This window comes from Sciurus carolinensis, chromosome X (assembly GCF_902686445.1).
Source record: "Sciurus carolinensis chromosome X, mSciCar1.2, whole genome shotgun sequence".
NCBI lineage: Eukaryota > Metazoa > Chordata > Mammalia > Rodentia > Sciuridae > Sciurus > Sciurus carolinensis.
Window position 1 is genome coordinate 42,342,760 of NC_062232.1, and position 9,324 is coordinate 42,352,083.

Consider the following 9,324-nt stretch of genomic DNA (forward strand, 5'->3'; position numbering starts at 1 on the left):
CAGGTGTGTGCCATCTCACCCTGTGACATATTATATTCTTGAACAATGCAAAGAGAGTGGATGTTGTTTTCTTACCACCACAAAAATGACAACTCTGTTTGGTAATACATTAATTAGCTATATTTAAGCATTCAACAATATGTGTATACTTCAAAACATGTTGTACAAGATAAACATATATAATTTTATGTATCAAAACAAAACTATCAACTGAGATACAGGTCAGTGCCAGAGTTCTTGCCTAGCATCCACATGTCCCTGGATTCCATTCCCAGCATGGTCAAATCTGCTCAGAGCTATGTCTGTTCTTACAAAGCCCACTGGAGGGCGCAATTTCATTGTTGTTACCAGCTTCTACAAAAGAAACTTTTAAGGTTAACATTTTACAGCTAATTTTTATAAACATCTAATATCAACCAAATAAGAAAGAAAATGGATTTATGCTTAAGATGAATAGACAAAAGAGAAAACTATAAAAGTGGCAATAATTTTGCTCATCATTCCCACACAGCCCTACACCCCCAAGGTCCCTGGTTGCTTCCCCTCCATATCAATAATGGTTTATATAAAGGACAGTGTTAAAGATTCCAGTGAGCTGTGGCAGGTCAGTTTGGTTCCCCATTTATCCCTTCCTAAGGAAAACATGAGAATTAGGGTTGGGATACAGGGTCTCATTTTGATGGGGGAGGGGTGGAGGAATCACAGTTGCCTCAGCTTCAGTCTGTAACAAGGGCTCAGAGTGTGTCTGTAACAAGGTCTCTGACACACTCCTAAATGAATATAAGATAGTTTGATCCATTTCAATCTCCAGTCCTTCTCCTTTCCCTCCCCTCCTCTCTTCCCATTAGTCCCCAACCTCTACTGATGTTCCTTCTATTTTCAAAATATCCCCTTATTTATTCCTTTTTCTCTCTGTATTCTATATGTAAGATCATCTGTGAACAGACAAAATTTTACTTCTTTTCCAATTTCAATGTCTTTTATTACATGATCTTGCCTAATTGCTCCAGCTTGAAGTTTCAATACTATGTTTAATAAAATTGATAGATGTGGCATCCTTGTCTTCCAATCTACAGGGAAAGATTTCAGTCTTTCACCATTGAGTATGTTATCTATGGACTTAACCTTTAATATGTTGATGGGTTTTCCTTCTATTTGTTCTGTGTTATTACAAAAGAAGGTTGAACTTTGTGAAATGCTTTTTTTACATCAATTGAGATGGTCATGTATATTTTTTCTTTTGTAATGGATGTCCTTTATATTGTATAATTAAATGTTTCAAAATTTGGAGAATTTGCATAGCTCAGTGAGACAATATTCTCCAAATGACCAATATATGGGTCAATACATGCATGGGGAATAGTTCTCTTACAAGTGCAAGGTTAGTTGAGCCTAGTGGGGCATGCCTGTAATCCCAACAGCTTAGGAGGCTGAGGCAGGAAAATCGCAAGTTGGAGACCAGCCTCAGCAACTTAGCGAGGCCTAAGCAGCTTAGTGAGACCCTCTCTCAAAATTTAAAAAAATATACAATAAAATGGTTGGGGATGTGGCTTAGTGGTTAAGGGCCCCTGGTTTTAATCCTGGGTTATCACAACACACACACACACACACACACACACACACACACACAAAGTGCAGGGTTACCACGAATTTTATTTTTTATATATGACAGCAGGATTCATTTTGATATAATTATAAAAGCTTAGAATATAATTTGTTCTTATTCAGTCCTCAGTACTTCCTCTTTCCCTCCCCTCTTCCCTGGCCTCTACTCTACTGATTTTTCTGCTATTTACTTACAGTTCTTTAAAAATGTATTGTCTTCTGAATGTACATGATGATGAGATTCACTGTGTTATACTCACATATGTACATAGGAAAGTTAGGTCAGATTCATTCCACTGTCTTGCCCTTTCCCATCCCTCCTTCTTTCCCTCGAATTTCCTTTGTCTATTCCACTGATATTTCTTCTATTTTTTTTCTTTTATCCTTTCCCTTATTTTGGATTAGCTTCCACATATCAGAGAAAACATTCAACCTTTGACTTTTGGGGACTGGCTTATTTCACTTAACATGAGTCTCCAGTTCCATCCATTTAGCAGAACATGCCATAAAGTCATTCTTCTTTATGACTAATACTCCCCTGTGTGTGTGCGTGTGTGTGTGTGTGTGTGTATACATTTTCTTGATTCATTCATTTGTTGAAGGGTACCACGGTTGGCTCCATAACTAAGCTATTATGAATTGTGCTGCAACAAATATTGATATGGCTTGTCACTGTAATATGCTGATTTTAAATCTTTTGGATATATACCAAAGAGTAGGATAGCTGGGTCATATGATATTTCCATTCCTAGTTTTTGAGAAATCTCCATACTGCTTTCCAGTGTGGTTGCACTTTTTTGCAGTCCCACCAAAAATATATGACCCTACTACTTTTTTCCCCACATCCTTGCCAATATTTATTGTTACTTGTATTCCTGATAATTGCCATTCTGACTCAAGTGAAATCAAATATCAATGTAATTTTGATTTGCATTCCTCTAATTGCTGAAGATGTTGAGGATTTTTTCACATATTTGTTGACCATTTGTATTTCTTCTTTTGAGAAGTGTTCATGTAGTTCCTTTCCTCATTTACTGATTGGGTTATTTGGTTTTTTGACATTGAGTTTTTTTGAGTTCTTCATATATCCTGAGTATTAATGGCCTATCTGAGGAGCAAGTGGCAAAGATTTCTCCTGTTCTGTTGGTTCTCTCTTCACACTCTTAATTGCATCCTTTGATGTGAAGAAGCTTTTTAATTTGATGCTATCCCACTTATTGATATTTTATTTTACTTCTTGTGCTTTAGGAGCCTTGTTAAGAAAGTCAGTTCCTGAGCCAATATGTTGGAGATTGGGGTCTACATTTTCTTCTAGCAATTGCAGAGTTTCTTGATCAATTAATGTTAATATTATAATAGTACAAAAAGTTCATTGATAGGGTCTAAGATTGCCCATTACAATAACCTTTAAGAAACTATCATTTGTTGAATCTTAATGTAGTATCAAAGAACATCCAAAATATCTAAAAAGGTTATTAAAAACACTGCTACCCTTTTCAACTATGTGAGACACTATTTTCTTCATGTAGTTCACCAAAAATGGCATACAATAGCAGAATGAATGTGGAAGCAGATATAATTGTTTTATTCTATTAAGGAAGACATTAAAGAGATTTGCACAAATGAAAAACCATGCTACTCAATTTTTTTATTTTTCAAAAATTTTATGAAATGATGTTCATATTACTGTATACATACAATTGCTATTTAAGTTATTACTGAAAAAATATTTAATTTTTTTCAGTTTTGATTTCTCACATGGCAAATTTGATATAACAAATAACTTGTGTTCCTCAATTACTTTTTTTTTTTAAATTTTAATCATTTTATTTAGGTATAATTTAATTGATTAAGAAGAGATGGGGCCATTTCTTAAACAGTGACCACAGAGTTCGGAAAAGTTAGTAATGAATTAATTAATTCAGATTTCATAACCAGGAAAGTCAGAGAATTTTGAACAACATTTAGAAGAAATTACTTGGATTGACTGAAACTTAATCAGCAAAACCAAATAATGGTGACTTTCTCCCTTCACTTTGATAATGTGATTTATATATCTTCTGATATCTTTAGAAAACCAAAGCATAATTACAAAAGAAATGGGCTAAGTAATACTAAATGAAGTCAGGTGTGTGAATATGAGTCTAAGATGGGTCCCCCAACAGCCCATAGCCACTGGTCATCTAAAACTTCAAGCTGTGACCACGAGTCCATAAGCACTGTCCATCAAGAGGATGGCTGTTTAGTTTTTAGGAGTAAAGCGTTGACTGTCCACTGCCTGGAGGGTGAACGTCCTTGAATCTGAAACAAGCAGAACCAGTAGATGTTCAGATGTTTGAGAAACCAATTTGTTCTAATTGAAACATGTGCCACCACTCTTTTGAGAGAGGATAAAGGATACTTTTTTCCTCCTGGGAATTATAATTCTAGATTTGCTCTCTTCTTTAAACCACACAAGTAAGGCATCATCTAAAATTTCCAGTTTCAATTTCCCCATTTTTCGCAGTTTACTTGCAAAACAATCTAAGTGCAGAGTTTTTTTCTGTATCATTATACTCCTCCCTTCCCTGATAATCTTTTCAATTACCTCTCCACATGTAATTCAACAACACTTTGTATCAATTAATCTTTGTGAAGTTTCCCAAAACATTCAAGTTCATTTTCACAGGAATAACTATTTCCTTCACACTTAATATTTGACTATTTATGCAGTGTTAATTAAATCATGTAATTTTGTATATAATTATACAAGTCCCTGGAAGACACTAGTTTGAGAAAAAAACAAAACTAGTTGCTAAATGAAAAACTCACTGGAGGAATTGTGGAGTATATGTAGGTGTTACTCAATATGTTTAAGTCAAGGAGAAGGGAAAATATGCAAACTCATGGAAGGAATCTCAGATCCATTGCATTTGAATCTTTAAAGCAGCTTAAAATTTCTCAGTTTATTCTTATTCACATTAAATTTAATAACCTCTGCTGGAATATTATGGAGTATTTACTAACATTTAATATAAGGGGGAAAACCACCATCCAACAGAATAGCAATATAGAGAATAATTCTTTAAAAAAAAATCCTCTTGAAAGGATTTTTCCTATTTTCTTTCCTATTAACCAATACAGTGAATATTTTCTGATTTGCTATTTTTAAAATTATTTTTGAGTGCTTGATATCAGAACTTCTTTTCCATATGGGGGAAGAATCTTTGGACTTAGTGAGGAGTAGATAAATGTATCTGCATATTTTATACCTGATCTAGGGTACAGGCATGTGACCTTAGCTCAGTCCATTCCAGGATAACCTCCAAGGACTTTAAATTCAAAAGACATGAAACAAAGATGTAGGACTATTCCAAATTATTCATTGAAGATGTTGATCCAGACTGGCTGGGGCTGAACGAAGACTAAGAGGCAGCAGTATTGCCATGATGGAGTGTTCTCAATGCAGTGATGGGGTCTCCAACATCACTGCCTTAAACTGACTATTCTTGTAATGGGATTTTGTCAGTACTCTGTGATATGTGGCTTCCTTTGGTCTCAATTACTTTTTTGATTTGTCACTTTTTAAAAATATGGTAATATACACATGACATGAAATTTGCAATCTTAAACCATTTCTAAATATACAGTTCAGTAGTAGATCCCTTAACATTGTTGTGCAACTGATCTTCAGAACTAATATTGTCTTGCAAAACTGAAGCTGTATGCCCACTAAACAACTCTCTATTCTTCCCTCTCCCAGTTCCCAGAAACAACCCTCCTGCTCTCTGTCTCTGAATTTGACTCCTGTAGGTATATCATATAGCTGGAATAACACAGTATTTACCTTTGCGTTAATGGTTTATTTCACTTAGTTTAATGTCCTCAAAGTTCATCCATGTTGTAACATGAACCAGAATTGTCTTCCTTTTCAAGGCTGAATAGTATTACATTGTTTGTGTAGACAATGTTTAGTTTATCCATTCACCAATTAAAACTTGGTTTTCTTTCACCATTTGGATATTGCGAATAATATTGTTATGAACATGGATATACAAATCTCTCTAAGACCTTGCTTTTTATTGAGTATATACTCAGAAGTGGAATTGTTATATCATATGCTATTCTATTTTCTATCCTGTTTTTTTCACAGTGGTGCCATCATTTTAAATTTATACCAACAGAATACAAAGGTTCCAATTTATCCATACCCATGCCAACAATTGTTATTTTCTCACTTATTCATTTATGTTTTTGATAGTAGATATCCTAAAGGGTATGAATTTACAGTAACTCATTGTGGGAATGAGTCATATTTCCTTAACATTAGTGATACTGGGAATCTTTTCCCGTGATTGTTATCCATTTGCATATCCTGCATGGAGAAATGTCTATCTGATTATTTTGTCTCTCTTTTTAATTGAGTTGTTTGTTTTGTTGTTGAGTTGTAGAATTTCTTTATGCATTCTGGATATTAGTCATTTTTCTGATACATGATTTTCAAAAATTTTACCCACTTTCATACATTGCCTTTTCACCATGTTGATTATATCCTTTGATGTGCAGAAATGTATAATTTTGATGTAGTCCAATTTATCTATTTTTAAATTTTGGTCAACATTGGCATCTTATCTAGTAAATTGTTACCAAATCTAATGTGATAAACTCTTCTCCTTTGTTTTCTCCTAAGAGCTTTTAATTTTAGCATTTAATATTTAAGTCTTAGATTTATTTGTAGTTTATAATTAATTTTATCTGATATTAATAAAGCTACCTCAGCTCTTTTGATTACTATTTTCATGGAACATATTTTTATCATTTTATTATTAAATTATGAGGGCTGTTTTGTTTGTTTTCAGTGCTTGGAATTGAACTCAGGGCCTTGTACATACTAGCCAAGTACTCTACCCCTGAGCTAGCTACACTCCCTGCTCTATCATTTAACTTTTAACCTATGCATGTTCTTAGATCTAAAGTGAGTTTCTTGTAGATGGTATATAGTTAAATCCTGTTTTTAATCCATTATGCCAATTTAAATCTCCCCTCCTTTCTTGTTTTTTTTTTTTTTTTCCTTTTCTTTTCTTCATCTTTTTTCCCAGGGCCTCACACATGCTAAGCAATCTAGGTCTTTCAATTTCAAAGTTTAATCCATTTACATTTTAAATAATTACTGATAGGGCAATATTTAGTAATGCTGTTTTAATGTTTCTGTGTGTCTTATGGTTTTCTTGTATCTTGTTTCTGCTCTTATTACCCTTCTTTGTGTTTAGTTGATTTTTTTAGGGACACATTTCAATTCCCTTTTCATTTACTTTTGTGTATATTCTATAGATATTTTATTTGTGGTTATCATGGGGATTACATAAAACATCCTAAAGTTATAATATCTTTTTCAAACTGATAGCACCAAATAAAAATTTGTTAAATTCCAAGCATTTCCCCTCTGCAGATGCGGCCTTGTGATTTCTCATACTTACGTATACTGGCTTTGAAGTTGATGAAAATGTTTCTGAATAATTTATTCATTCATATTTTCTACCAAGTATGAGAAAGAATTCATCTTACTATTTTTAAAGTGTTCAATTTGGCCTGGCATAGTGTCACACGCCCAGTGACTTGGGAAGCTGAGGCAGGAGGATCCATAAGTTCAAGGCCAACCTTGGCAACTAAGTGAGACCCTGTCTCAAAAAATAAAAAAATATATTAAAAGGCCTGGGGATGTAACTCAGCGGTAGAGCACTTTAATTAATTAATCAAAATAAACTGATCAATTAGGTTTTGAAAACATTGCCTTATAGGACAACTCAGGGAAATGGTAAGAGCCTAACCACCATTGTTGAAAATCCTCTGGGTGGATTCTTAAACTTTTAACCAGTGAAGCCCCAGATTTGATCCTCAGTACCACATTAAAAATATATATATAAATAAAGTGCAGGCATTTTGTCCATCTACAACTAAAAAAAGAAAAAATAAAGTAATGCATCAAACCAGTTTATTTCTCTTCCCAGTCTTAGAATCTAGAGGCAGAGTAAAGCTTCCAGGTTATCATATGCGTTGTTCCTGTTTCTTTTTGGACAACTTATGCCCTTCACCCAAATAACTCCTTCTGATTCTTGGGACACACCTTATAAGTCACTTCCTCTGGGAGGCTACAGAATCATCTTCCCTGAAAAAATCAGATGAAATTTTCATTCTATGAACTGTCAGGGGATCCAGAATTTCCCAAATCATAATAATAAGGACTGGTATACAAAATATACAAAAATTCTCAAAACTTAATAATAAAAAAACACAATTTTTAAAAAATAATTTAGGCCTGGCCAGGCTTGACTGCCTGTGCTATGATGGCCAGCACCCCACTGGGGCAGCAGTGGCCCTGAGTGGGGGTCAGAGTGGTGGTGACCAGCTGCGAACATCCTTGTGTCCTCCTGGGGAGGAGGAAAGGGTCATTTGGAGCTGGCAGCTTTTAGCTTCCTGGGGGTCATTTGGAGTTCGGTGAAACCTGGGAAGAATGTGCTTAAAGGGAACCTGGGGACAGCTCTTCACATGAAAACTGTCTACTTTGCCTCTGTGGAGAATTCTTTTATTGAGATAGAGAATTACCATCATGTCACTATATTAATGAAAGACGAAGTAGATTTGGTTCATGATTCAGAACCAAATAATGTAGAACCTGAAAAAAATGAAAGTTAGGAATGGGTTCCTTTGGAAGGATTTCCTCCAGTAAACCAGCTTTTCTGGGCACTCCATTGTTTAAAGGAGCAAGGCTATGATCTGTTTAAAGAAGATCTGAACCATCTGGTAGCATACAAGGGAAATAATCTCTAGGTGCCAAGAACACTCCTTGATTTTATTTTTTAAAAGACAAAAATTAGGTCTAGTTAGGGAATGTAAAATATCTACATTCCAGAACAACTCCATTTTATCTAAAAAGTTCCATATGCTCACAATTGATTTGCATTCTCTTAAATACCTATCATCCTTGAGAAGATATTTCTGGAATAGGTCATTGAAATGTATTTCAGACACAGAAAAGAGGATAAATAGGGATATTGTGGTTAATCTGCTTTCCATATTTATCTATGATATTTACTGTGTGGTTTGTCATTACAATTTGCATGCGGTAGTTACAATGGAACTTGCCTTCCAAGTGTTTCAGTTCATATTCAGATATAATTCAAATTTAAATAGTATATCTGTTGTAGACTTTATCATGTTTGTTGATTTTCCTTTTTAATTAAAAAAATTTTTGGTAATATATTGTGACAATTGTATAACTAAAGAGAACAGGATAGGCTAATAAGGCATATGTCCCAGGTTCTGACTGAGACCCTAAACAAATAGAAGTGGGACAAACCGTTTAAGATCCTGTATCCTGCCATTACCAGCCATGTCATTCTGAGTTTCTCACTTCCTCTGTCTGAGATCCAGTAGGCTTATATGTGAAATCAGAGTACTCTAGGCCAGTGGCTTTCAAATTGCAGTCTAGGTTAGTCCTCAAGAAACTTTCAGAGTATTCAAGGCTAAAGCTACTGTTATTTTAACTTTTTCATTCTCGTTCTTTCATGAGCTTACGGTGGAGTTTTGCAGAGGCTGTTTGATGTGTGATATATTGTAACAGACTGAATGCAAAAGCAGATATGAGAATCCTACTTTTTAATATGAAGTCAGATATTAAAGGTATTTGCAAAAATGTTTGACACTCTTCTCACTAATGAATTTTTTGTTGTAGAAAAAGTT

General features: G+C 34.4%; 1 pseudogene; it reads left to right on the forward strand.

The window, feature by feature from the left end:
• The first annotated feature begins 7,925 nt into the window (after positions 1 to 7,925).
• LOC124971368 (nucleotide triphosphate diphosphatase NUDT15-like) lies at positions 7,926 to 8,412 on the forward strand (annotated as a pseudogene).
• Positions 8,413 to 9,324: the final 912 nt, after the last annotated feature.